Consider the following 25649-nt stretch of genomic DNA (forward strand, 5'->3'; position numbering starts at 1 on the left):
CTCCCTAATGAGGACTAATTGTTGTGTAGATAATGGATGAGATGTTGTCCTGAAGTACCTGCAGTACCATATGAGCCACATGTCTGCCTCTTCTTCCAGCTGTTGTTGGTGAGTTGTGGCATTAATCGCCCTCCATACAGCAGTCCCTCTCATCACCGGTGGGTGTCGCTGCTGACACTGGTACCCGGGCCGTCTGTCAGTCTGTCTGGCAGGGATGGGGGGATGTTGTATTGTGAAGTAGCAAAGAGAGAGAGAGAGAGAGAGAGAGAGAGAGAGAGAGAGAGCTGTGCCTCTCCTCGCCTCCTCTCCTGTGCGCAGTGCTCCGGCCCGGCCGCTCCTTCCTTCCTCCCTCATTTCCTCCACCACAGCTGTATCTCTCTTCCTCTCTCGGATGCTGGCTTTGCCTTCCTCTTCTTCTTCTCTCTTCTTCTTCTTTCCTCTCACGCCACCGAGCTGGACCAAATACTCCGGAGAAGGGGTGGAAATGACCGACTACCTGTTTTGCATGGTCTGAATTTCGGGAAATTCGCACGTCGGAAAGGAGGGGAGTCAAGAGGGAGAAAAAAGGAGGCTCTCCATCCCCCGAGGGAATTTATTTTACAGTAAGCAGGCGCAATGTCATTCCAGTTTCCTCATTCCGCTCGCCTCACACCTCCCATCTGTGCAAATGCTCGCTAGGAGAAGGGAGGAAAAACAGAAATGCCAGAATGGTGACAGCCTGCTGGGAATATGGCTGCATGGTGTATTTTGATCCAAGTGTGTTCCAGATGTTTCTATTATTATTGTTGTTTTATTCTGCTTTCATGTGCTGAGGCGTGGTGTGGATTGTGTTGTTATTGTGTTACGGTGCAGCTTGCATTGATGGAAAATGGAGAACCCCCTACATTTCAGCTTTAACTCGCTGTCCATCCATCCATCCATCCATCCATCCATCCATCCGAGGTGTGTGTGAGAGAGGGGGGGAGGGGGGGAGCGATGGTGAGAGGAGGGGGGATGGCTGATGAGAAAACGGCAGCCTATTACTTTCAGATTGACCTAAATTTGAGCGATATTTCGCAAGATTATCGCGGGTGACAGCGGCTCATCGCACACAGCCCGCACTGTCTTTGTGCAGCCTTTTTTTTTTTTTTTTTTGTGCAGAGGAGCTGCACGGTGCGCTGCGATATGTCTTCTCCTATTATTTATTTATATTCCTAGTTTCTCCCAGCCATCAGACGGCCATGTGAGCGGATGAAGAAGAGCACCTTGCTGCTCCAGCTCCGTCCTGCCCGCTGCTTCATGTTGATCTCCGGGAACACCACCACAGCCACCACGGTGCGCCTCTGGATCAGCTCCGGGCTCCACCGTGGAGTAATTAAATCCCATTCATCACGTTGCCAAAGAGGACCGTGTAGCCTGTTTCACCACAGAGCATCATAAATGTTTGCTCGTGTTAATTGTCTGTGGATTTCTTGCTCTGTGACCTGGCAGAAATGTGAGAAGGGGTGCCTCCTCTTCCTCTTCCTCCTCTTCCTCCTGCTCCTGCTGAATTAGCCCTCTCATAGTACATCCCCTGCATGGCACTTTATGATGCCTCATTTGAAGTTAGTTCCTGTGTGTTTTCTCTGGCGGGCTGTAGATCACAGATCGCTCCCAAAATGGAGGAAGTAACCCAGGCCTAATAAGAAGTTTAATGTGATGGACGTTGGTGTTGGTGGGGGGTTAATAATCGGCAGAGCAGATTATGTCAGTTGGCTGATAACAGGCTGCTTATTGCGTGTTGGCCATTTGTGCTTATTAGTTATGAGAGGACAAAGATCAGCTTATAGGGCAGCTTGAAAATGAGTCGGACCAATGGAGGGTTTCACAGCTGCTATTGAACTACATGGCCGGTCAAAAGACAATGCACTCGTCCTGTGTACGAACTTAATGTTTCATTTAATTTGGGCAATGTGCGTTAAAATAGTGGTTTCATCATTCATTAATGACGTTTAACCTTTGGAACTCCTAGCATGTTCTTTGCATTCTTTGCTCCGGTTGCATTTTTGCTCACTGTGGGCTCATTTTTCACTGCAATATACAGTCTTGCACCAGTATATAACTGCATAACCATGGCTAGAAGTATAAGTAAAACACAGACATGTCCTCTGTGCTAAGTAACACATTTATATTACCTCAACTACATATATTTTGCCAAAATTGAAAAATTAAATCTAATCAACATGCAGAAGATTTGTCCCACAGTTACCAACGTTCAAAACTGAAGTTCACATGCTATCAACATGTAGCTCATTATATCTCCACAGTATCTACAAACTACTCTGCACATCAACTTTAGAAAGCTGTTTCACCGTGCTGAATGTATCTTCCAACAACTCACTGCTGTAAACCACTCTGCACTTATTTTATTGATCAAGTTTCTATTATTTTCTTCTGAATCTCTCTTAACGCCTCTTCTCTGCTCTGCCTGCATTTCATCCAAGCAATACTCCTTTAATATTTGTCATGTGACTTTGGATCACTGCTGTGTCACGTATGGCTGCATGGAGTTGCATTTAGGATTGTAGATTTTCTGTCTTTTAAGAAGGTGGTGCAAATCATAAATTTTTGGCAATTTTTAAATGAAACAAGTCATTTGGATGAAATATTGTGATCTGAAGCTTAGATTTAGTTAATTTCCCAAACAGAAATGTACATAGTTACTTCAAGGGTTGTTGGAAAGTTCAAAGGCAACATATTCTACCTTTCTGCGCCTGTAATGATCCCAAACTACACAGTATACAAACATCAAATTGTTAAAATTGAAATTTTTGGTTGTACAGTGGGTTAATGCATGTGCTAGGTAAAGTTAGCTTAGCATAAAGAGTGAAAGTAAGGGGAAATGGCTAGCTGGGTCATCCAAAGGTAACATAATGTGCTTTACTGCACCTGTAATGCTCCCTAAGTACACAACATACAAAAACTGACACAATTTGTGGTTTTACAAGAGGTTAAAGTGTGTGCCAGTTAAAGGTAGCTTAGCCCAAGGACTGAAAGCAAGGGGAACAATTTGCCAGCATTGCCTAAAGGTAATAATACACCAGATACTTTTTCTCCAGCAGGGTTATGTGCCAGAGTGTTTCTTGGCAGGCTGCAATGATTTCCTGGTATCTGTTTGTTGCTTAGCGACTTCAAGGTGATGACAGCTTCATATTTAGCAACCAGATACGAGAGTGGTATCAGTCTTCTCATAATTCCTTAATTCTTCAAACAATAAAAAGACAAGATGAAGGAGAGATAAAATGCGAACATCAAACAACTCCTCACATTAATCTAGAGGGTCTCGAAACCACTGATTGACCCCATAATGCTAAACAAATATCATTATTAGCAGTTTAGTGTGAGCACTTTCTCCATGTTGCCCGTTTGGCTTGAACACCATCACAGTTTCAGCTCGTGTCTGCAGCATTCATTTGGTCTGCCAGAGCGCGCACACACAAACAGCTTGTGTTTACTGACTACGAAGAGCTAGATTTGCAACATCTCAAAGCACCGCTCTAAACACTTAACACACACAGGTGAAACCGCCAGCCAGTGTTCTCGTCACACAACATTTAACTGATCAAAGAGCTTCTTTTCCCAAATGTTGCGTTCCTGTAGCACGCCGAGCAGCAATACAGGAAGCCGGAGAGCTTCAGAGCACGTTCACCTGCTACTCTGGGATGTAGTAGAGCAACGCACCACCACCACTTCCCTCCTCCACCATCTCCCAGCTCTCCAGCCCCACTCGCTCTCCATTTCTCTGCCTAATTGCCAAAGATTCATGGAGCCTGGTGGAGTGACCCCCTTAGCTTCGTCCCTGGTGAAAAGTCTGAAAAGTGATGCACTCCAGCACGTTTCAGGGAAGTGTTAAGAGCGTGTTATCGTCCTTCTCTAAAGAGTCGCTTCAGCTGCTGCAGCCTCAACAGGCTTCATTAAGTTTTTATATTCAGAAGATGATACATGTGATGTGGACAAACTTTTAATGACCTCTCGCTGACTGATTCCGGTCATGAATTACTCTGATTCCTGCACACGGCTGAGAATCAAAACTTCCCTTATTAGTCTCAAGAACTGGACGAATGAATAATATTTGGATGCATGCAATTAATTCAGTTCAGTAAACTAGAATATAAAAGCGGTGGACAAAATTATATAAACAGTAGTACAAGAAGAGTTGAAATGTAAATTTTAGATTTTCTTTAAAGCATTTTATAGTTTTTTTTGGACACACTTTTAATCGGTTATGATACATTTTCCAATGTAATCATAGAAGCTTCAGTAAAAATCAACTGGATTTCTTTTGTAGGTTTTTGAAGATGTTTCACCTGTCATCCAAGAGGTTCTGTCATTTCTGACTGATGGGGAGTACCAGAATATAAAGTTGCTCTTGGTCACATGGCAAATGGTCTTCAGAAACCTGCAAGAGAAGTCCAGATGATTGTTACTGAAGCTCCTACGATTACCACGACCTGGATGACTGAGAATCTTCGCAGACATATTTTCCAAAAATATTTTTCTGAGATTTGGTCTCCCGGTGCAACATAGAGGCCACAAAAGTGCTCAGACGATTGTACAAATGTGTTTGAAAATGAGTGCAGCTAAAAATATTGGTTGTAGTCTGTCACTGCAAAGCTACAGCAGCTAGTGTAGGTCACCACTGAACCAGGGTATGATTGCTAGTGTTTCTCTCCTCACTGGAAAGATCAAAAAGAAAATGAAATAAATTGTACTTTAATGTTGCAGTAGCTTAATTAGTGTTATATTTTCAAATGTGGGTCATTGTTAAGCGGCACTTTAATGTCAGAATATTCAGTGTTATGTGACAGCTCTCGGGATTTGAAGCATTCAGATGATATAAAAATGCTAAATAAATCAGTTCACTTGGACTTATTAAAGATGGTCATAGCAGTAATGTGTCTCAGTGATTTGTGGAACTCCGTTTTGAAGTTTTGGAATTTCACAGTTACCATTTGGTCGAGCAGAGGACGGATCTGATTAAGATAAACGCATGTCTGCATGGTAGTGACTTATTAATCAAGATGTAGCCCCGCCCCAAAGCATATGCTGCTTTTTGCCTAATTTACTCCAAATGGGATCATAGTTTACAAAAATAGCATCATGCTATATTAAAAGACACTTCAAATTACCAATTGAAACCATTAACTTAATAGGAAAATGTTTATTGAGGTAGAAAATCAAGTGGGAAGCAGGGTCATTGGGCTTGTTTTTTGCAGCCAGAGGTGTCGCACTTCCACATTAGCTTCTCTTTTCAGAGCCAGAGCCTACATCCGTCTTTTATATATTTTAATACCTCAATGGATGCTGTGCTAAAATACATCAAGGGCAAACCACTGAGAACAAAGAAAAGCCTCCACTAGTTGAGGCAAAACCATCGGGGACACTACAGACACCCTATAGACCGTATATAGGAGGTCGGCAAATGCTTAATTAGTATGAAACATCCAATGACCCACTTATGTAGCAGCATTAACATGCTCAAGTAACTTCAAGAATAATGTTGTTTTTGTGTGTTGCTATGTTATTCCCTGAAGACTTTATGTAAGCTTGTGTAGACAAAATAGCTGCAACTTGGGGATTCTTGATATTTATGGTAGTATTGGTAGCATTGTTGGTTATGTAACAAGAATGTAATCATTTGAGCGTGATTGTCTCCAGGCCACAAAGTCTTTCCCTTCCTCTTACTATTACAAGTAATAATAGTAGTGATATCAGTTGCACTAATGTTCTTATTTTATAATTGTCAAACAAAAACAGTCTAATTTGGTATAAAATGACGATCAGGCACGGTGGAGATACGACTTGTTTACTACCTATGTGAGCAGCCATCTATTGTCCTAACCTGATAATCTCTGCTGATAACCTTGTTCAGAAAGAGAGGCTCGTGGAGGGAGAGAGAGAAAGAGAGAGAGAGAGAGAGATTGTGTGTTGCCAGGTCATTGTATTCCAATCAGGGCAGCATCGGATTCATATCACAGCAGGCACCACCTTCCTCCATCAGTGAGTAGATGGACAGATAGGCTGGCTGGTCATCAACCTCTTTATTCTCCGAATCACTGGCAGCAGAAACACAGTTAGAGATGTTAAAAAAATAGGGCAAGACGTTGCAGTAGCAAAAATAAAGGCTGATTTAAAGAATTAATTACTAAAGTAAATAATAAAATGGAAAAGGGAGGAGATTTGGCCATACCTGAAGATTAAAACACCCTTATCTGGATTACAATGCTAAATCCAAAAAAATAATATAAAATGCCATAGACAAACTAGACATACTATGACCTCTTCAGTCATGTCAGTCTATGATGATGCCATGTGCTGGGTTTTAACCACTGGGCCATTGCACATTTATTGCTCCCAACATAGTAAGAAATGATGGCGTGACTGTGCAGCTCAGTGTGGCCTTTGACATCATCGATTTCTCGTCCTGTTACATAAAGTGTCCACACTGTGGTTGGACTCCATCACTTTATATCGTGTGATTCCTGTGACTTTGAGTATTAATGCAGATTTAGCTTTTTAATTTGATTAAACTATTGCTACTATTACTCACTGTTTCAAATCAACATCCTTGCAGACGATACCCTACTGCTATTCTGACCCTTTACTTTAAATTTTCAAAATCTTTACCAGACTTTTAGTTGTTTAAAGTTTGTTAACGCTGATAATAAACATTTTAATATCTAATTACAGTCCAAGGATGAAGGAATAGCATACATTAGCAAACTTAAATCAGTACCTTAATAGTGATTGTATCCAGAGGGATATGGATCACATAGCCTATCCTAAAAAGTTAATGGCATGCTAAGACATGTAGTGACTGTTGCATTTATATAATAGAGGATTGTTTCTGTTGTGGTGATCTATGGTGAGATAATGTTGTTGAATGAATGAAGTGCTGCATTTCACACTGCACCACTGTGGCTGTGTGAGAATGTCAAGGTAGATGACAGGTACATTTATAGTGCTTCGACTTTGTTAGATATCTGGTTGGCACATGCATGAAAACTGTAGCAAAGTATTGTTTATTAGCATTGCTGTCTTATTTATGTCTCATTTAATCAGTCGTACACACTGGACTGTTCAATCTGTTGACACGCGGTGTTTGTAGGTGCAAAATCTCACGTAATGCATTCTTATCAACTGGTATTGCTGATAATGGGTAACCTGGAAGCAGAGGTTTTCCTGGAGGTGTGCATCTTGGTTTTCTGATTCGTTGTACTGGAGCGCAGTCAACTGGGGGTGTGACATCAGTCCCAGCTGCGACTTTCTGAGGAAAATGGAACACAGCAGTTACGCAAGACTGTGACACCAGAGGCCAGAATTAACATTCTGAGTCTGTGGTGATGTTTGTTAAATGCAGTGTCAGAAGTCACAGTAGTCTTTTAAAGGATTTTCCCCAAAAGGATGGTACCTTCCTGTAGAGGTTTTCTGAGCACACACAGCTGATTGGAGACCCAGAGGTAGACCCAGAACTCCCTGAAGAGATTACATATCCCATCTGGCCTGGGAACACTTTGTGATCCTGGAAAATGTTGCCAAGGAGAGGGAACAGTCTGCTGCCACCGTGACTTGACTCTGAAAATGAATGGATAGATAGATAAGTGTTATATAGAGATGTATCTGCCACTGAATTAATGCTGTAATAATAATATGTTTGGCTTTTATCTATCACTGATTACTAGTGTTTGTAAGTTGGATCCCTTTGTATACATCATCATGTTTTCGATCAAGAAGCTGACTGCCATCTGTGCATTTTCAGAGAAATATACTCCTTAAAGTCCCTCTAAAGTCATTGATTTAACCCCTAAAAACTCTTCCTTTTGTTTTAAATTTACATATTTAGTTTGTCATTGCAAGTAATCTTTTAGGAGTATTATTTAGTTTGATAGTAAGTTGGATTCAGTTGTACATGTTTGACACAATAAAACAATTCTAAAGGAAAATAGCAGTGCAGAAATTATGTCTGAAACTCCAGAAGTCGGAATCCCTCATATGCAAATTGTAATTTTTCTCTCATCATGTGTCTTCCAGCGTCTCAAAAACACCATATAGGCATGTTTACGAGGTTAAAAAAAAAGCATTTTCACTGAAGGGTGTTTTTAAGGTGATGAAAAAGTCTTCAAGAGATCAGTTTTTCTCCTGTGTAAACTGTAGCGTACTTGCTAATCATGCTCAGGGTTGTGTTTTCTTGGTGAGGGTTGAGGTGAATGTGAAGTGCAGGTCTGTGATCTCCAACCTCCTGCATTAAACTCAGGTCTCCACGCACTTAGTTTCTGCCCCACTACATAAAGAGAACACTGCGTTCGGTATTGACAGCAAGGAGAAACCAGGTGACTTCAGTAACCAGGTGAAGGGCTAAGTACTGGCTCCATGTAAATAGAGTAACTGATGGAAATCTCACGGTGCTGCTGTTGGTCTTTGCGCCTGATCGGTGTTACAGGTGTTCTTACGGGGTGCAAACTGCAGAGTAGCTTCCACTTGCGGGTTCGGCTGGTTCACTAATGGATGATGGCAAATAGCGACTGCACTTTGCCTCCCCTGTCTCCGGCAGTGAGTGGTTTTCCCTCTTCTTCTCTGCCTTAAGAGAGCCTAGCAGTAGATCGGCGGCTATATGGAGAGGGTAATGGCTGTTTGTCAGACGCATCATTTTGTCACTTGAGTTTTGTTCATTTCACTCGACGGTTGAGTGTGCACTTTTCCAGCGGGAAAAAACTCTGTTCGCAGAATCGCTTTGCACCTATATTTGCAACGGCTGCCATCTGGATGTGAATTAAACCGGCGTTTGGATAAAAATGCGACTGTGTCCATCTCATTGTGCTCAGTTAAATAATGACATTTAGGTCAATTTAGGAACCGCATGGAACAAGTCGCAGCCTGTTCAGCCAGAAGGCCACCGCACTATTTTTTAATCACGGCAGCACATTAGCAAATTAATGAGTAATGGATGAATGAGAGGCATCTTTCATCTCCGTGCTAAAGCCAAGTTGAGGCCAGGGCTGTCATTATTGTTCCAGCGAGTCCACCGTCCTCTCAGAGTCTGGCAGAGCTCAGACCCTGCATGTCCCTCTGCACCCGGGGAGACAATAATGCTCCTTCTAATCCACCTCTCACTGCATTGCTCACCCAATCAATCCCCCACGGAGTGGAGCGTTGCCAAGTTGCGGTTGCCAAATTGCGGTTGCCGTGACAACATTGACTCGGCTTTGCTGTGATGTCAGCCAGGTGCGGTCTGGCAGTTCGGGCTCTTAACAAGACCGACCCTTGTTGGAGATAATGAGCAAGACTCCGCTGTCATGGCGATGACTCTTTTTGTGTATGAGGGGAGGTCAGCGAGGGGCGACTCCCAATTAGGTTGGAGTGCGAGAGGGAGACGGTGAGTGGGTAGACGGGAGACAGTTTTTTTCCCCCCATGAGCTTTGTTGCTGCGTGTTTGTGTGTGAACAAGTGTGCTTTTCTGCAACATGTGTAACAAATACTAAAAAACATTCAGTTTGCAGCTTATTAAACCAGCAAATGGTCAAGAATTGGTTCTTTATTAGACAACTGGAAACGATTCTTATTTCTGATCGTGCAAAACCAGATAGCTCAGTGGGTAGAGTGGCTGTCTTGTAACTGGAAGGTTGCCGGTTCGATCCTCGGCCCGTCAAGCTCATGTCGAGGTGTCCCTGAGCAAGACACCTAACCGGTGGGTCGTTGTTAGTGCCTTGCATGGCAGCTTCTGCCATCAATGGGTGAATGTGACGTATCACGTAAAGCGCTTTGGATAAAAGCGCTATATAAATACAACCATTTACCAAGACAGGAAGGCATTTGACACAGTGTTTGCTGCATGTAAACCCTCTTACATTTCTTTTGGGGGTTTCCAATCAAAAGAAAAGCACTTCATGTATCTTTCACTCTTGTTAATAATGTGCTGTTATGTTCTTTGTATAATCAAAACAAGATATGTTCTCATACATTTAAATTATCAAAGCAACTTGAAGTGAATTAGTCATTGGACCGTTGCCAGAATAACAAACTTTAAAAGGAATTTTATAGTATGTGTTCATTTTCATTTCTTGTATTTTAGTAAAATACAATAAAAGGGTTAGAGCCACCAATAATGCCCGTGGTGTAATAAATAATTTTGGAATCGCCAACAGTGTTTTGGATGTATTGTTCAGTTTTTAAATCAAGCTTATCCATCAAGCAGTACAGTCTGGTATCACTTTGGGTATGTTTTGCTTTTTCTTCTTTTGCTTTTCCATGCCATTTTGCCATTTAGTCTCGATGAACAATAACCGTAAGATCAGAGGATCAAAACCATAACCTAAAGCATTTCTCATGGAATTTTAATGCGGTAAAATTATACGCGACAAATCTGTCGACGTGACGCACGAAATCAGCCTTTATGCACAATCCCATGATATTGGTGGGCTTGAAGGGAAATAAAAATGTCTTTCCAATCAATGCCTCACTTGTTTTGGGGGCTTTAAAAGGCTTGCATGCTCATTTTCTGCCCTTTATTTACCCTTCATGTTTTCAGTCAAACAAAGACGATGTCGGAGCTTTTTAAACCCGCTTCCAACAACAACATGTTTACCTGCTCGCTTTATTGTCCAGGTAACAGAAGGGTTTCTCGTGTTGTGCCCGCTCACATGTAATTTGGAGTTGCATTTGTGTGCCCTTGTTTCATTGCATGTGTGTGTTTTTGACTCGGTGGGCGTTGGAGGACTGTCGGCTGCAGTCTGGCAGCAGCTCTTTGTTCTCACTCTTACGTGTAAGTGGGCCTTACGTAATTAGAAATGAGCTTCTTGTCCATAGTGCTGCTGAGAGAAAACCATTATGTCCCATGGAGCTTTGGAGCTGTAAAGTTTTTTTTCCCCCAAAAATGACATTGTGGTCAAACAAGCTTTCATCACTTATCACCGCGATGAGAACGATTTTCACTCTGCCTCGTGTCATTGGCTGTGCTCTTTGGAAACAACATAGAATTTTCATCTGGATGTGAAGTCAGTGGTTTTCAGGGGACAGTTTCTGCCTTTTTCTTGATGGAACAATAAATCTGCATGTTGTATGTGTTAGTAAACCAACACATGAGGGTTTCTTTATTGTTGTCCAAGTGCTGCTTTCTTTTCTTTGTCCCCGACCATTCCACCTTCCACGCCTTTCATGGTTGTTTCATTTTTTGCTGACGGTGTGGCTTGTGTGGGATCTGTTGCAGACTACAATGGCAATGTATTCTTTTGCTTCAGGCTTTTGTCCTTGATTATTTTCTGACCAGCAACACTTTGAATGTGCTGTAAAATATCACCTTAAGTAGCCATTAAATGGGGAAAAAAATGACCACTCGACCAATTAAACACGAGTGTGAAAGGAAAAAAAAAAAGCTTCTCAAATGGAAGGTGGCGCTATCTCTTCCTGTACTTTGACAGATTTTATGTCCTAAGCATTTTTTAAACTTTAAAGGGCATTTTGGTGCCCCGGGCTCTCATTAATTTCTAACCCCTTGCGAGTATTTGCTTGCTTGCAGCTTTTTCTGTGTGGGTTTTTGTGTAGTGAACACGTGCAGCAGAGGAAGTGGCGTCTGGCCAGTGTGGCCGTGCTTTGTCTGGCTTTAATGCCTCTTCATTCACTGTACTCACATCCAGCCAGTGCCCTGACACCCACTAATCTCCTCTTTATCTTAAAGGTTTGTTCAGCACTTTGGTGTCCCATTCAGGCGGCAAAGCGTTTCTCCTAGTTCACTGTCGAAATGAGTTCAATAGTTCAGACGTGTCCAGACAGAAGATTGGGAGTGTGCTGCATTGTGATATTGTGTATGTGTGTGAACAGGTACAGGCCATGGTATAGCCATACAAGAACATCCATATTGGACATACGTTCTTGTGGACAGATGTTTTGACAGTTTTCCCATCTACTGTCAGCATTTTTATTGGTGCTAACATGGCCAGTAATTCGGTCCACCACTTTGGTCTGGACTGAAACATCTCAACACTGTTACTGAGGGATCTGCTCCCCATGAATTTAACCCAAAAGACACATGAATCTTGACCTTTAGTGCTGCTCTGAAGTTGACATTTTAGCTTCCTCTAAAATCACTTGTAACTATCACATGAATTGCCACAGTATTTGCCATCAATATTCATGGTCTTCATTAAATGAACCATTACAAATTGTGGTCATTATCCATTTAAAGGAAACTCCAATGATTTTAATCATCAAAGTCTGTTTAGAGCTGTCGGCTAAAACGATTGCATAAAGGGGAAAAAAGTTGCATAAAAGTCTGTTGTGGCGCCAAAGGAAGCTGCCAAAGTTTGATAAATTGCCTGAAGTCATGTCATTTGAGTCAGCATTAGTTTGGGCTGAAGACTACAAGTTTGAAAAAAAAAAATGTATATGGGGGTTCACAGTAGAATGGAGAGAGCTAACCCAACCTCTGTAGCCCATCTGCATCTCTGCTGAAAGCAAGGCTAGAGGCTGTTACTAGCATAACATACTGCAATCTCTTACACAGTTGAGTCAAACTGCATTGTGGGTAATGTAGGCACCAGGGTTTGATGAGGAAGAAGAATATGTGGAAGAAAAAAAGGCATTATCTATGGTTTGGTTCATGGATATATAATGACTCGGTCTTGCTGCTAATTTGTCTTTGTGACTTGTGAAGGAAAATAGCCTGCAGCCCTTAAAGCTTTTCTCCACCAGTATAAAAGAGACCACTTTAAAACGGTTGGCAAGATCTGTTATAATACACTGTATTATGCATTTTTAATCCATGAGGGTTTTAAATTTAAAATACTTTCCCAAAGCCTGAAAAGATTGTTTTTATTTGCGTGATGCCATCCCAATGTAACGTTTATGGACTGAGAAGAAATGTGCTGGCAAGGTCGTCCGAGGAAACTCTGATGTTGGAATCAAACCTGGAAACTCGAACTTTTTCAACTTCAGTGTCTTAGGAAGATCATTTTTTAAACAAGAGATTCAGTACTAACTTCTCCATTGTGAGTGTGAAAATAGGCTTTTCCACTGCAGGAACTTGTAGGCTATTTTAGGGCACCAAACCTTTGTACATGTTCCGACTGCAAGAACTGTGTGCAGCTGTTGTACTTCTATGAGATTGCTTTTTATGGAAGAGAAAAGTACCTAATCTGAGGTACAAACAGTTGAGTGGGACTTGGTTAAACTTGGAGAAGATAAAGGCTGTTTGGTTAAACTTGAGCAGGACAGCAAGACCATGTTTTTATTGGGTAGCAGTCTTCTCCTGTTCCATCTCCATCATCAATGTAAAATTAGGTATATAGGCTAACATCACACACTCTCCATTGTTCCACATCCTTCATGCTCAGTAACTACTATTTGTTGTTGTTTTGATGTACATGAAGTTAACATTGCAGTCAAAGCAGTCAGATCTTACACCACAATGGAAACAGAAAGCATAAAGTGGTTAATTACATGGCTGTTGATGTACACATCTGCTACATGTTCCTGTAGTGGACTTTCGTTCTTGATTAATGAAACCATTCTTGGTAAATGCTTTTGCTTTTGTCCAACTTGGGCCTGTCCAAGAATTTCACCTCTAGCGGTACAATACGAATGCCCCCGGCCATCCCTCTTCGTTCAGACATAAGGCGTCCATTTTTTTGCCTGAGAAAGGCCACTGTTTGGTTTTGCTTGTGTGTCCATTCACCCTCAGTAGCAGAGTCGTCCTTTTTGTGTCACTCTGTCAACACAGTAGTCCTGATGAGCTCATAGGTTTGCACAACATTTGGACCTTTTGTGCTTAGAGGTAACATGAGTCACCAGTTTTGTTGATCCAATCTTGAATGACTTTCAGTGGTCATGCTAAACAAGCTTTTCATGTCCAATGCATGACCTTTTTTTTTTCTTTCTGGAAATCACAGATATTACACAGGACACATTAACAGAGGTAATTAGCTGGAAAGGTCCTGCTATGAGATGTTTAGACAACAAATAAGCAGTGCAAATAATGAGGATGTTTTTTTCCGGTGACTACCCCCGGCTCACGAGGCCACGCCCGCTCTGTTAGTGCTCTGCTGTGGATGTGGGATTAGCTGGAAGGAGTGCTGCCATTGATCAGCCCGACTGGAGATACACACAGAGAAACGATCGATAGGAAACCACCTCAAACCACCATTTCGTGAATGACCATATGAACAATCTTACAATTCTAATTCATCTCCTGCGTAGCCATGCTGTTTTGTCATCATCACATTTAGCGCTACAAGATTATGTTCCGTCCTTAGTGACAAATCAGCGGAATACACATTGAACTTGTTGATGTTTTTTCATTTGCTCATCTGGGATATAGCAAAGATTGATTTTTTTTTAAGGAGCTTTGATGTCAGAAAGAAAACAGGACATTTACACTTGGGAAATACAGTAGATGGAAATCAGATGTTGTTGTTTTTTTATATATATATAACTGGTATAAGTCAGCTATAGGACGCTGCCTGCGAGCTCTGTGGGTCTTTTTCTTGTGTTTTATCACCAAGCCCAGTCAGGCAAGAAATTTCTGCAGCATTTGGCAGCTGCTGATTGAAAATGTCACACGCTGCCTCCTTCAAAAAAATGCAGCTTCTGAACACAACTCTGAGGAAATATTTTCTCTCGGACCTTTAGGTTTGACTAATGAGGATTTGTCAGGTTGAGCTGAGCGTCTCGCTGATGACTAAGCATTGTGCCGAACCGAGAGACGGAGAGACTTTGCAGTTTATTGGCTAAGGGTCAAATCCCTCGGAGATTTTCGCTCAGCTGGCTAACATACTGCACTCCATGTGCTCCAGTACGCGAGTTAGGGCTGGGAATTCCTTCTTTTCACTCCCCTCAGCTGCTCTAGTATAATAACACTGTGTCCTTACTTATCTGAGCCTTCTGGCTAAATTAATGAATCCCATTGATTTGTTGCAGTGAAATAACACAGTGTCCCCAGTTAACTCACTTTCCAGCTTAATTAATCGAAGACATTGATTAGGCAATGATAAGCTGGACGTATGTGTTTCTGCAGCCGGCTTTCGTATCACTACTTCTTTCCTCGCTGCTTATAAAAATATTCATTACATTGGACTGTTGAACATCTCATTATTTCCATATGGAGTCGTGCTGCACTAGCAAGCACTGACTATAAAAAGGACTATCTCAGTTAGTGGCAATAAAGACCATACACTCTATTTACAATAGTGGACCTGTTATTGAAAATACATTGCTTTTAAAAACATCCACTAAAGACAGGGTTCATCTAAACACAGCTGTTATTTAGAGTGTAATAGTTTTGGCCTCTTATAATTTATACGTCTCCATCTTCTGACTGCTACTGACTCAGTTTCTCTATTTTCTTGTGTCTTTTTCTTCAACCTTTAGAGTCTGACAGATGCAATTTATTGCAAATGAACCTGCATGGCTCGATCCAGTTGCTTGTCTCTGTGTTGTGAAGAAAAATAATTTAGAATGTACATGAAATTTAATGGAAGCTACAGCCTACATATAGCTCTGTGTCCACCTCCCTGCCTCGCTCTTGTTTAAATTAGTCCTGAGCTTGTCATTTTATAGATTTGGAACACATACACACGTGGACAAAATTGTTGGTACCCCTCAGTTAAAGAAGGAAAAACCCACAATTCTCACTGAAATCACTTGAAACTCACAAAAGTAACAATAAATAAAAATTTATTGAAAATTAAATCATCAAAAACAGCCATTACTTTTGAATTGTTGATTAACATAATTATTTAAAAAAACAAACTAATGAAACAGGCCTGGACAAAAATGATGGTACCTCTATAAAAGATTGAAAACTATTTGACCAGAGTGACATGATTAACTCAGGTGTGTCATTTAATTGACATCACAGGTGTTTCCAAACTCATAATCAGTCAGTCTACCTATTTAAAGGGAGACAAGTAGTCACCCTGCTGTTTGGTGAAAAGGTGTGTACCACACTGAACATGGACAACAGAAAGCGAAGGAGAGAATTGTCCCAGGACATCCGAAAAAAAATTATAGACAAACATCTTAAAGGTAAAGGCTATAAGACCATCTCTAAACAGCTTGAAGTTCCTGTGACAACAGTGGCTCATATTATTCAGAAGTTCAAGACCCACGGGACAGTAGCCAACCTCCCTGGACGTGGCCGCAAGAGGAAAATTGATGACAAATTGAAGAGACGGATCGTTGGAATTGTATCCAAAGAGCCCAGAGCAACCTCCAAAGAAATTAAAGGTGAACTCCAAGGCCAAGGTACATCAGTGTCAGATCGCACCATTCGTCGTTGTTTGAGCCAAAGTGGACTTCATGGGAGACGACCAAGGAGGACACCACTGCTGAAAAAAACTCATAAAAAAGCGAGACTGGAATTTGCAAAAATGCATGTTGACAAGCCACAAAGCTTCTGGGAGAATGTCCTTTGGACAGATGAGACCAAACTGGAGCTTTTTGGTAAGGCACATCAACTCTATGTTCATAGACTCAAAAACCAAGCATACGAAGAAAAGAACACTGTCCCTACGGTGAAACATGGAGGAGGCTCAGTAATGTTTTGGGGCTGCTTTGCTGCATCTGGCACAGGGTGTCTTGAAAGTGTGCAAGGTACGATGAAATCTGAAGACTATCAAGGCATTCTGGAGAGAAATGTGCTGCCTAGTGTCAGAAAGCTTGGTCTCAGTCGCAGGTCATGGGTCTTCCAACAGGACAACGATCCAAAACACACAGCCAAAAACACCCAAGAATGGCTGAGAGAAAAGCGTTGGACTATTCTAAAGTGGCCTTCTATGAGCCCAGATCTGAATCCCATTGAACATATGTGGAAGGAGCTGAAACATGCCATTTGGAGAAGACACCCATCAAACCTGAGACAACTGGAGCTGTTTGCTCATGAGGAGTGGGCCAAAATACCTGTTGACAGCTGCAGAACGCTCATTGACAAATACAGAAATCGTTTAATTGCAGTGATTGCCTCAAAAGGTTGTGCAACAAAATATTAAGTTATGGGTACCATCATTTTTGTCCAGCCCTATTTCATTAGTTTGTTTTTTTAAATAATTATGTTAATCAACAATTCAAAAGTGATGGCTGATTTTGATTTTTTAATTTTCAATAAATTTTTATTTATTGTTACTTTTGTGAGTTTCAAGTGATTTCAGTGAGAATTGTGGGTTTTTCCTTCTTTAACTGAGGGGTACCAACAATTTTGTCCACGTGTGTATCAGAGGAAGGAGCAGAGCCAGAGCTTCATGATTATGATTGTTACATAATCATATATTACCTAATAATGTTATGAAGACATATCAAACTTCTACGAAGTACTGTCTACTAATTTCTGCATTCGCTCATACACTCCTGCCTGTTCCGATGAAAAGAAACAGCAGAATTTACTCTTTCTGGATGATACCAGTTGTTGTCAAGTAAATAAAATATGCAGTAAATTGTAAGAATTCACTAGTTGAATGCATTGTCTCTAGCATAGCTGGCATTACATCCCTCTTTGTGGGAAAAATAAATGCAATGAAATGAATTTGCTTTCAACATGATGATTCTGTAGCAAGTTCAGGAGCAAAAAGAAGCATTTTTTTTCTGGGGTTTCTGTGTGAGGGACATCAGAGATAGTGATGTCCTCGGAGACGACAATAATGGCATGTTTTCTTTTTAAAAAATTGCCAAAATCTCACCATTTAAGAAATTTGTAATAAAAATGTATGCAAGGTATATCCCATGGACTTCAAAAATTCCTCAATTATATATTGATCCAGTAGCATCCGTGGGCACTTGGAAAAATGCTGTATGTATTGATTGCACTTTTTTTTCTTCAATTTTTGTACTCAAGAAATTTTTACTTTCTACTGTCAATCATGGTTATGCAGTTTCCACAGAGGTACAGAACTTTATACTGCAGGAAAAATGAGTCCACAGCAGAAAACCACATGATCTGCCAACATTCTTCAAAAAAGTTTAATATTTCCTCAGAGTATAACACAGGTGATGCTAGAATGTATAAGGTACTTTGACAGGTGAGTTAAAATGTGCTTTTACACTTAAGTAAATCCGTGCATGAAATACCAAGGTTTCAGTTTTCATGCCAGTGCTGCTGTGCGTTGAATTAGCATCCGACAGCGTCTGTTTTTAATATTTAAATCACCATCCACAATGTAAGGCCACTGGTACCACTGTATTTCTGTAAAATCATGAGAATGCTTGATGGGACAAACACACATTGCTTTCTCTTTTCCACTTAAATTTCTCTCTATAAGGGCATCTATGTGAAACATGTGACTCAGGCCTGGTCTCTGAGGATGAAGCATGGAGAGAGTAGAAAAGAGAGCGAAGAAGTGGAAGCAAGTGCAGAAGGAGGCGAGTTGAGGCTTTATGTACGCAGTGAACATTCTTCACTAGTGACTGTGGGAGCCAGTGACACATGAAATATGAGAGACAGCAGCACTCTCCACTATTTATAGCTCTGCAAGAGAGAAAGAGATAAGTAGAGAAAGCGGCCACACCACATATATACACTCCAGGGCAGAGCTGGCATCATTTTTTCATTCGCTAAAGAGGAAAAAGAGGAGTTGCGCCCAATTTTCAGAGTGCACATATGTCACCGCGATGTCTTCGGACAGGCCGGCCGGATTCATCAACATGTGCGTGTCATCGCCATAGCGAGAGGTGGCTAAATAAGCCTCTGCATCCATGTTTCGTTTTTTTTAAACTCACACAGCTAAACAGATGCTTGGGGGAAGCGCTGGTTTTCGGCTTTGTGTTGTCGCTTTGTGGCGATTCAAACCCATCTGCAGCTCGGCACCACTTTGCACAAACTGCTAAAAATGTATCAGCGCTGCTGGGAGTGCAACAGCATGGTCTGTTCTGCTGGAGTTACTGATGAAAAGAAGCCAAAAAAAAGCCACGTGAAAGTGGGTACGCAGATTAGAGAAGTGTTCTGTTGGTGTTATGTTATCTGTAGATGAAGACTTGTTGGTAGAACTCAAGATTCTTCAGATTCATTGAGGTCTTGCAGTGGCCTGTCAAGCTCTAAGAATAACCACAGCTAACCAGCATAATGCTAAATTAATGGGGGTCAAAGGGGCAGCTGTGAATGGATGAATAAACATTTGGGAAACACTCATCCTTTGACGTCGTCCGCTGGGTTGGTTTTGATGTGAGATAATTTCGCTGTGACCTCGAATTGCGTAACATGTCAGCACTGAGAGGCCGGAGAAGAACATCAGATAAGAGGAAGCAGAATTGGAGGAAGACTTTGATATGTGATGCACAGCGGCGACGAAACCCATTAGGAGAGCAGCAAGTATTCTTATCTCTCAGAAATTGTCCAGCCCAGTTACAGCTGCAGTCCAACAATGACGTTTTGAACCAGGTCTTTGACCCCTGACTTCACCCTGTTCCACATGATGTCCTAACTTGCATTATGCTGTCGTCTTGGCCGTTTGATCTCGCCGCTCTCACGCTTGGACTTGAGCTTTCGCCACGGACCGAGGCTGAAGCCGAGGGCGGCTGCGCCTCTTTGATGCTGCCCTCTATAAGTGATTTCTTCAGTGATGTCATTTCTTTAGAGAAAAAGCCCTTCAAAGTCAGGCTGATGTATTATGCATGACACTACAGTAGCCAGCCAGTGTGCTAGTGGTGCTCTGAGGTGGTAATGGTGATGCTCGCTGTGCTGAGAATAGAAATGGGGAGCCTTTGTACTGGAGACTTTTTCTGTGGCTGAATTACCAATGGTCACCTTTTATCTTCACTCAAATACATGCTGGATTTAAGATATGTATGAGCAAAATACTACCATTGTGCAAACATGAGATACCAGTGGACTGTGCTTACGTTGGAGAAGTATATTCTATGCTGAAGTGCACTGTAAAAATCACATATCTTTTTGGTTTCTTTGGTCACATTCTATTTATACTGTGAGATGTAGCTATGAGGGATGTCACAGTGAAATTACATATGGGATGGTGGCACTATCAAAGATTCAACTTTTGCAGGAAATCCAGATTATGGGATTTTATGTAAGATCAAGGGAGCAAATGTTTCTCCCATTTATCCATTTTTCAACACTTATCAGGTCCGGGACTTTGGGGAAGCAGTCTAGACAGAGCTGCCCAAACCTCCATCTCCACTGTCACCTCCTCCAGCTCTTCCAGGAGATACCGAGACATTCCCAGACCAGCTGAGAGGCGTAATCTCTCCAGTTTATCCTGGTCTTCATCCGGTTGGACGTGCCAAAGATACCTCACATGGGAAGCATCTGGGAGGCATCCCAGAGAAATGTCCAAACCATCTTAACTGGCTCCTTTCTACTCAGATACAGAGCACAGTGTTTTCCAAGTGGCTCAAAGTTGAGCCTCGACACCCATTAAATGGACTGCTTTCCCCTGTTTTATTTTTTTGGTCGGTACCCCCAGCTCGTGGCCTTAGGTGATGGTAGAAATGTAGACCGGTAAATCGCAAGCTTTCCTGCAGCAGACCTTTTCCTTTTTAAAACATGAATTGTGTTCTTAAACACTTCTTTTCATTAGATTACAATTATCTCGGGATCTCAACACAATGCGTGCTGTTTTTCAGATGAAGAATATTGTGAAAAATTGTGCCAAATTACAAAATAATTTGCCGTGCCAAGATAATAAAAGACAAACTTTCAAATTATTTGTTTTTTGATCTGCCAAAACCTAAGAGCACTTAGATCATTGCAATAAGAGACTATCAATAATTTCAACTCCTGTCTCCTTTTGCCTTTTGTCAATGTGAACATGATACAGCTTATTGATATATTCTTTGGACTGAAGGCACCCAAACAAAGAACCACTGATTTTTTTTCTTTCCTCTGTGTTTTTGCAGAAGTGATATTTTGCTCCTTTTATATTTTGGCTCCTTGAATTTAAAATGAACCAAGATTGAAATGAAGATGTTCAGTCTTTTGTAAAATTTTGTGCGAGGGAAACAATCGAGCAGTAAATCACTGTCTACATATTAATGGGTTTAGTGAATCTGTGGGGCTCAAGCTGAACAACATCTTCTACACACTTATGGCTAATTTTGGCGCTACTGAAGCCCTTAATTATCTTTTTGGCCTTTTCACACAGTTTGCGTCATTCACACTGATTTGTGCCTTTTTATAATTGTTGCAGTGAGAATGAAAACTCTGACTTTTATGTATCAAACCACAGAAGAAACACATGTCCATGGTAATGTAGGGGAGTGTTGTTTAGTTGGTTTTTCCACGACGCTGCTGCAGACTAAAATATATTAACTTTCATTGGATGAATCAAGGGTGGTTAGCGCCGTCGCCTTGCAGCTGGAAGATCCCCGGTTCATGTCCCCACCTTCCTGGGATCTTTCTGCATGGAGTTTGCATGTTCTCCCTGTGCATGTGTGGGTTTTCTCCAGGTTCTCCAGCTTCCTCCCACAGTCCAAAAACATGCTGAGGTTAATTGGTAAATCCAAATTGTCTGTATGTGTAGCCCTGTGATAGACTGGCGACCTTTTCAGGGTTTCCCTTTCCTTCACCCTAAGTCAGCTGGGATAGACTCCAGCTCTCCGTGATCCTAATGAGGACTAAGTGGTGGATGCATGGATGAACTAACAGACATTCATGTTCCCACGGCATACCTAGAACATGAGCGCCACTACAAACATGATTTGTAAGATGTTGGAGGTTCCCCATAACATTGACTGCTATTTTTGCCATGTATTTCTGTTTATCTGTACCATGAATCACGCGTAAAATTAGGTTGCTATTGATGTATGATTCATGCATAAGGGTGAATTATTAATAATTTACTTCAAAGAAGATACCAGCATGCACGGTGTTGTTACATCACTTCACTCACTTAGACTCAGAGATCAGAAAAACAAACTTTCTTGATGTCATATTATAAAGTAATAATAAAAATGATAAATAAAGCGTTCTGTCATGACCATTTTCAGCTATATTCTGTACTTGTTAGTGACAGTTAGCATGCCATAACTAAGTTTATGAACATACTTGTCAAATAACAGGATATAGCAGCGTTGCAATTGTTAGCATGCTTTCATGCTAATGTTAGCATTTAGTTCAAAACACCATTTATGCTACATATGTTTTAGCCTTTTAGATAAATAGATAAATAGGCTAAAGCGTTTAAATTCAAATTAAACATTTTTTTCTCTTTCTGCAAAAATTATTGCCATCAACTGAAACGTGACGTTTTATCATGATCATTTTCAGCTATGTTGCAGCGTTTTTGTTATTAACATGCTATCATGCTCATGTTAGCTCAAAAAATCATTTTAGCTAAGTATATTTTAGCCGATTTATCTACTTAGCTAAAAGCAGATCTAGTTAGTGACCATTACCATGCTATCACACTAATGTAAGTTTATGAACGTCATTCATCAAACAACCAGATGTTGGAGCATTTTTGTTATTAGCATGCCATCATGCTCACGTTAGCATTTAGCTCAAAACACAATTTTATAGTTTCACAAAGCTGGTAGCATGTCATGTTCTATAAATAGTAGATCACCTGGGGGATTTTTAAAATAGAATAACGCCATTAACATCGTAGAGTTCAATTATGAATAACTTTTTAATGTTTACTCCATAAAATGCTCACGATGGGCACAAATCAACACTAATACTACCTATCCTGTTGTATCAAAGGGGCTAAGTGGCAGATATTGTTTTTGCATACAAGAGGATGTGGGTATGGAGGGTTTTAATACACATGTAGATATTAATAGATGGTGCCATTTCAAAGGCGGTTTTGACTGCAGTGCAGCGTTCTATGTGGCTGGAGCTGACACATGTTCAGCAGCCTTGGGCTTTGTTGTTCAGCTGAGCCACTGTCTGTTTTATTACTGGGATGTATCTTGGGTATTTCGCCCTTGAAACTCAGTAACTGAACCTGTAGTTTTTTTACGACTGGTAGACCCCCCCTCTGCAAATACAATTCTGCCCTACTTTCTCAACCCTCTGGAGTTTATTTCTAACAAACCTCTGGCTGCTTTTTCTTTTTTTCTTCAGTTTGACCAAACCTAGTTACCTTTTGAAGTGTCTCAACTTGCAACTTTCATTCCTGAATCGTCTACTTTCACAAACAGCTTTGTCACGGCGCATCATGTCATTGAACGGGTTGAATTCCTCTGTGGGTTAGCGCAAGTTTTAATTTGTCTTCGCAATGTGTTTATCCACCACCGTTGTAACCCCTGTAATTACACCATGTGATGAAGCCGCTTGTGAACATAGCTCACCCAGAGGATCTGTGGAAAATATGTATAATTCATGTTCGTATTTTTAGCTTCTCCGGCTTGTTGTTTGGAAACGTAGCATTAAACAAGGGGCTACTTTGTATTGAAGATGAGGATCTACTCTTTCTGTTTGTTTTGCTTTTTTTTTTTTTTTTACTTTCGGCCATTTCCTGTTAGGAGAGAGGCGAATATTTGAGCCTTTTTCCTCATATTCTCTCGCTTTCACGTCTGCATAAAAAAATCAACAGCATCGCTAGAGGTAATTTCATCCTTTATTCTAATTTCTTTCAAGCTAAAACACTCTACAGGACATTCAAAGCAGTGCCATTCGAGTGAGCGCCATTATACCGCATGAAATTTTTAATGTCTTAAGCTCTAAATTGCCCACACTTGCTTGTTCGTTCGAGAGGCATAATTTATATGGGAAACCTAGGCTCTTTCATTTTAAATTGGAGACGACTGACTGCATGATGTTGGAGTCATCAGAAGCACATCTTTATGAGCTCTAATCAGAAGTCTGCTGAGTACCTCCAAAACGCTCACTGTGTGTGAGTGAAACCTTGATTTTAAATTGGGCAAAGGTTGTGGTAAGGTTAGGTAAGTTATGGTTAGAGTTCGCATAGGAAATGAATGTAAGGCAGTGATGTGGGAGAAAACAAAACTGCGTGCATTTCTGAATGTGACTCCAGCATTTTATTGAATGAAACTCATCGAACTCTCTCCCCCTACCTCTGTGCACGTGAACTCATCAATAAGAGCACATTAGCAAAGTGAGGAGATCAGATTTGTTGCCTACATGGTTAGAAGGTCTCTCTTTTTCTGTGGCCTGAGGGGATGCTGAGATGCTTCCAAATTGTTGTCCCATAACCCTCCCAGTAGGGGTCTCCCATGGCAACTCAATACAGACAGCCAATCACAAAGAAACTCTTGTAGCTATTGCCAGTGCTTCTTAAAGTAGCAGACGCTATAGCCAACCGAAATAAATTCAATACTAAATTATGGCTATATCAATTGTTGTGCATCTTGTATTATCTATGTGTCTGTTTGTCGATGAGTTCACTACAAACTCAACAGTATGTGGACAACAAAACAAGTAAACCTCATCCAGAAATTTGATTGGGAGTGTTTGATATTAGAATATGTAAATGACATAGTAGAGGAACATTATGTCTCATCTCAGTCTCTCATCATCAGGTTCGAATTAGAAGGGAAACACCCTTCTAATTCGAACATGACTGATATTGAATTTTTGGAGTTAAACTTTATTCCAATTCCCTTGTTTCTGAAGGACTAACATTTATATGTATATATGTGGTGTTAGATTGATATTTAAAAGGTAAAATATATAAATAAACTTAGGTTTTTCACAAATTAGTCAGCAGCTTCCTGTGAACATCGACTCCACACCACCAGCTGCTCTGCTACATGTGCTGCACACATTGCTGAGAGTATAGCACACGTAGCAACTATGGAGTCGCTCTGCTGGGGAAAAAAACTATGTGTTGGCATCATTTCTAAATTGCCTTAAGCATCCTTTTCTCCATTATACTCTGTTAAGCATAGTTCTGCAGCTGATAAGTCAGTGATGGAACTCATATCAGCCAACAATCAGCCCGCTAATACATCCATCGCGCTGTGTATCACATATCTAATGCTGCGTTTATGGTCCACTCACCCACTCTATAGTCCACTATATAACGCTCTCAGCTGTACAATACATCGACTGACTTAGACCATCATGCATTGCAGCCTGAAGACGAAGAAGCGTTAGCTTTTAGTTAATGTGATTCTCTCGCCCTTTGAGAGTGCTTCATGAGCATAACACTCTTCAGACATTTCAACTGTGCAGCGGCTCGTCTCCTCCTGTGCCTGAGCAGCAGCAGTTATTATCGAAATGCTTACGGAGCCATATTGGAGATTTTAACCCTGTTGTGACCATAGGAGAAAAAACATTAAAAATAATGCATCAGAATCATAGTTCAGTACAGAGAATAATAATTTTTTTGTGTTGTTTTCATAAAAAAGTAAGCAAACTGCCATTTAAGGATTATAATCCTGAAAAGGAGTGAATATTTGATAATTATGATTAGTACTGTTTCTGGTTTAAAAAATCTAACTTGATGAAAGTGGATCCAGATATTTTTGTCATTAAGGTTTCCAGTGTGACTTGTTTGTTCTTAAAATATGACACTGCACAAAGAACAACAATATTTCAGGCTCAGAGTTGTTGCTAATCACTGAAACAATTAAAAGAGAAAAGAAATTCTACTTGCCACTTCTCATGTGGGAAATATATCTTTTTTGTGTGTGTGTTTTCATTAAAAACAAAACAAAACACTGATATCAAGTTAAAAAAAACATACATTTAAGATGTTGGTTTCAAAATCTAACTTGGTCGAAGTAGAAAAAAA

At 40.9% G+C, this 25649-nt stretch overlaps 1 protein-coding gene across 1 annotated transcript in view; it reads left to right on the plus strand.

The window, feature by feature from the left end:
• Positions 1–304: 304 nt before the first annotated feature.
• ctnnd2b (catenin (cadherin-associated protein), delta 2b) overlaps positions 305–25649 on the plus strand; it is a 221356-nt gene continuing 196011 nt past the window's right edge. Inside the window, 1 exon segment of the mRNA XM_022191678.2 lies at positions 305–602. The gene's annotated coding sequence lies outside the window, so the exon portion shown is untranslated.

The sequence above is a fragment of the Acanthochromis polyacanthus genome, chromosome 9, assembly GCF_021347895.1.
Source record: "Acanthochromis polyacanthus isolate Apoly-LR-REF ecotype Palm Island chromosome 9, KAUST_Apoly_ChrSc, whole genome shotgun sequence".
In the NCBI taxonomy this organism is placed as follows: domain Eukaryota; kingdom Metazoa; phylum Chordata; class Actinopteri; family Pomacentridae; genus Acanthochromis; species Acanthochromis polyacanthus.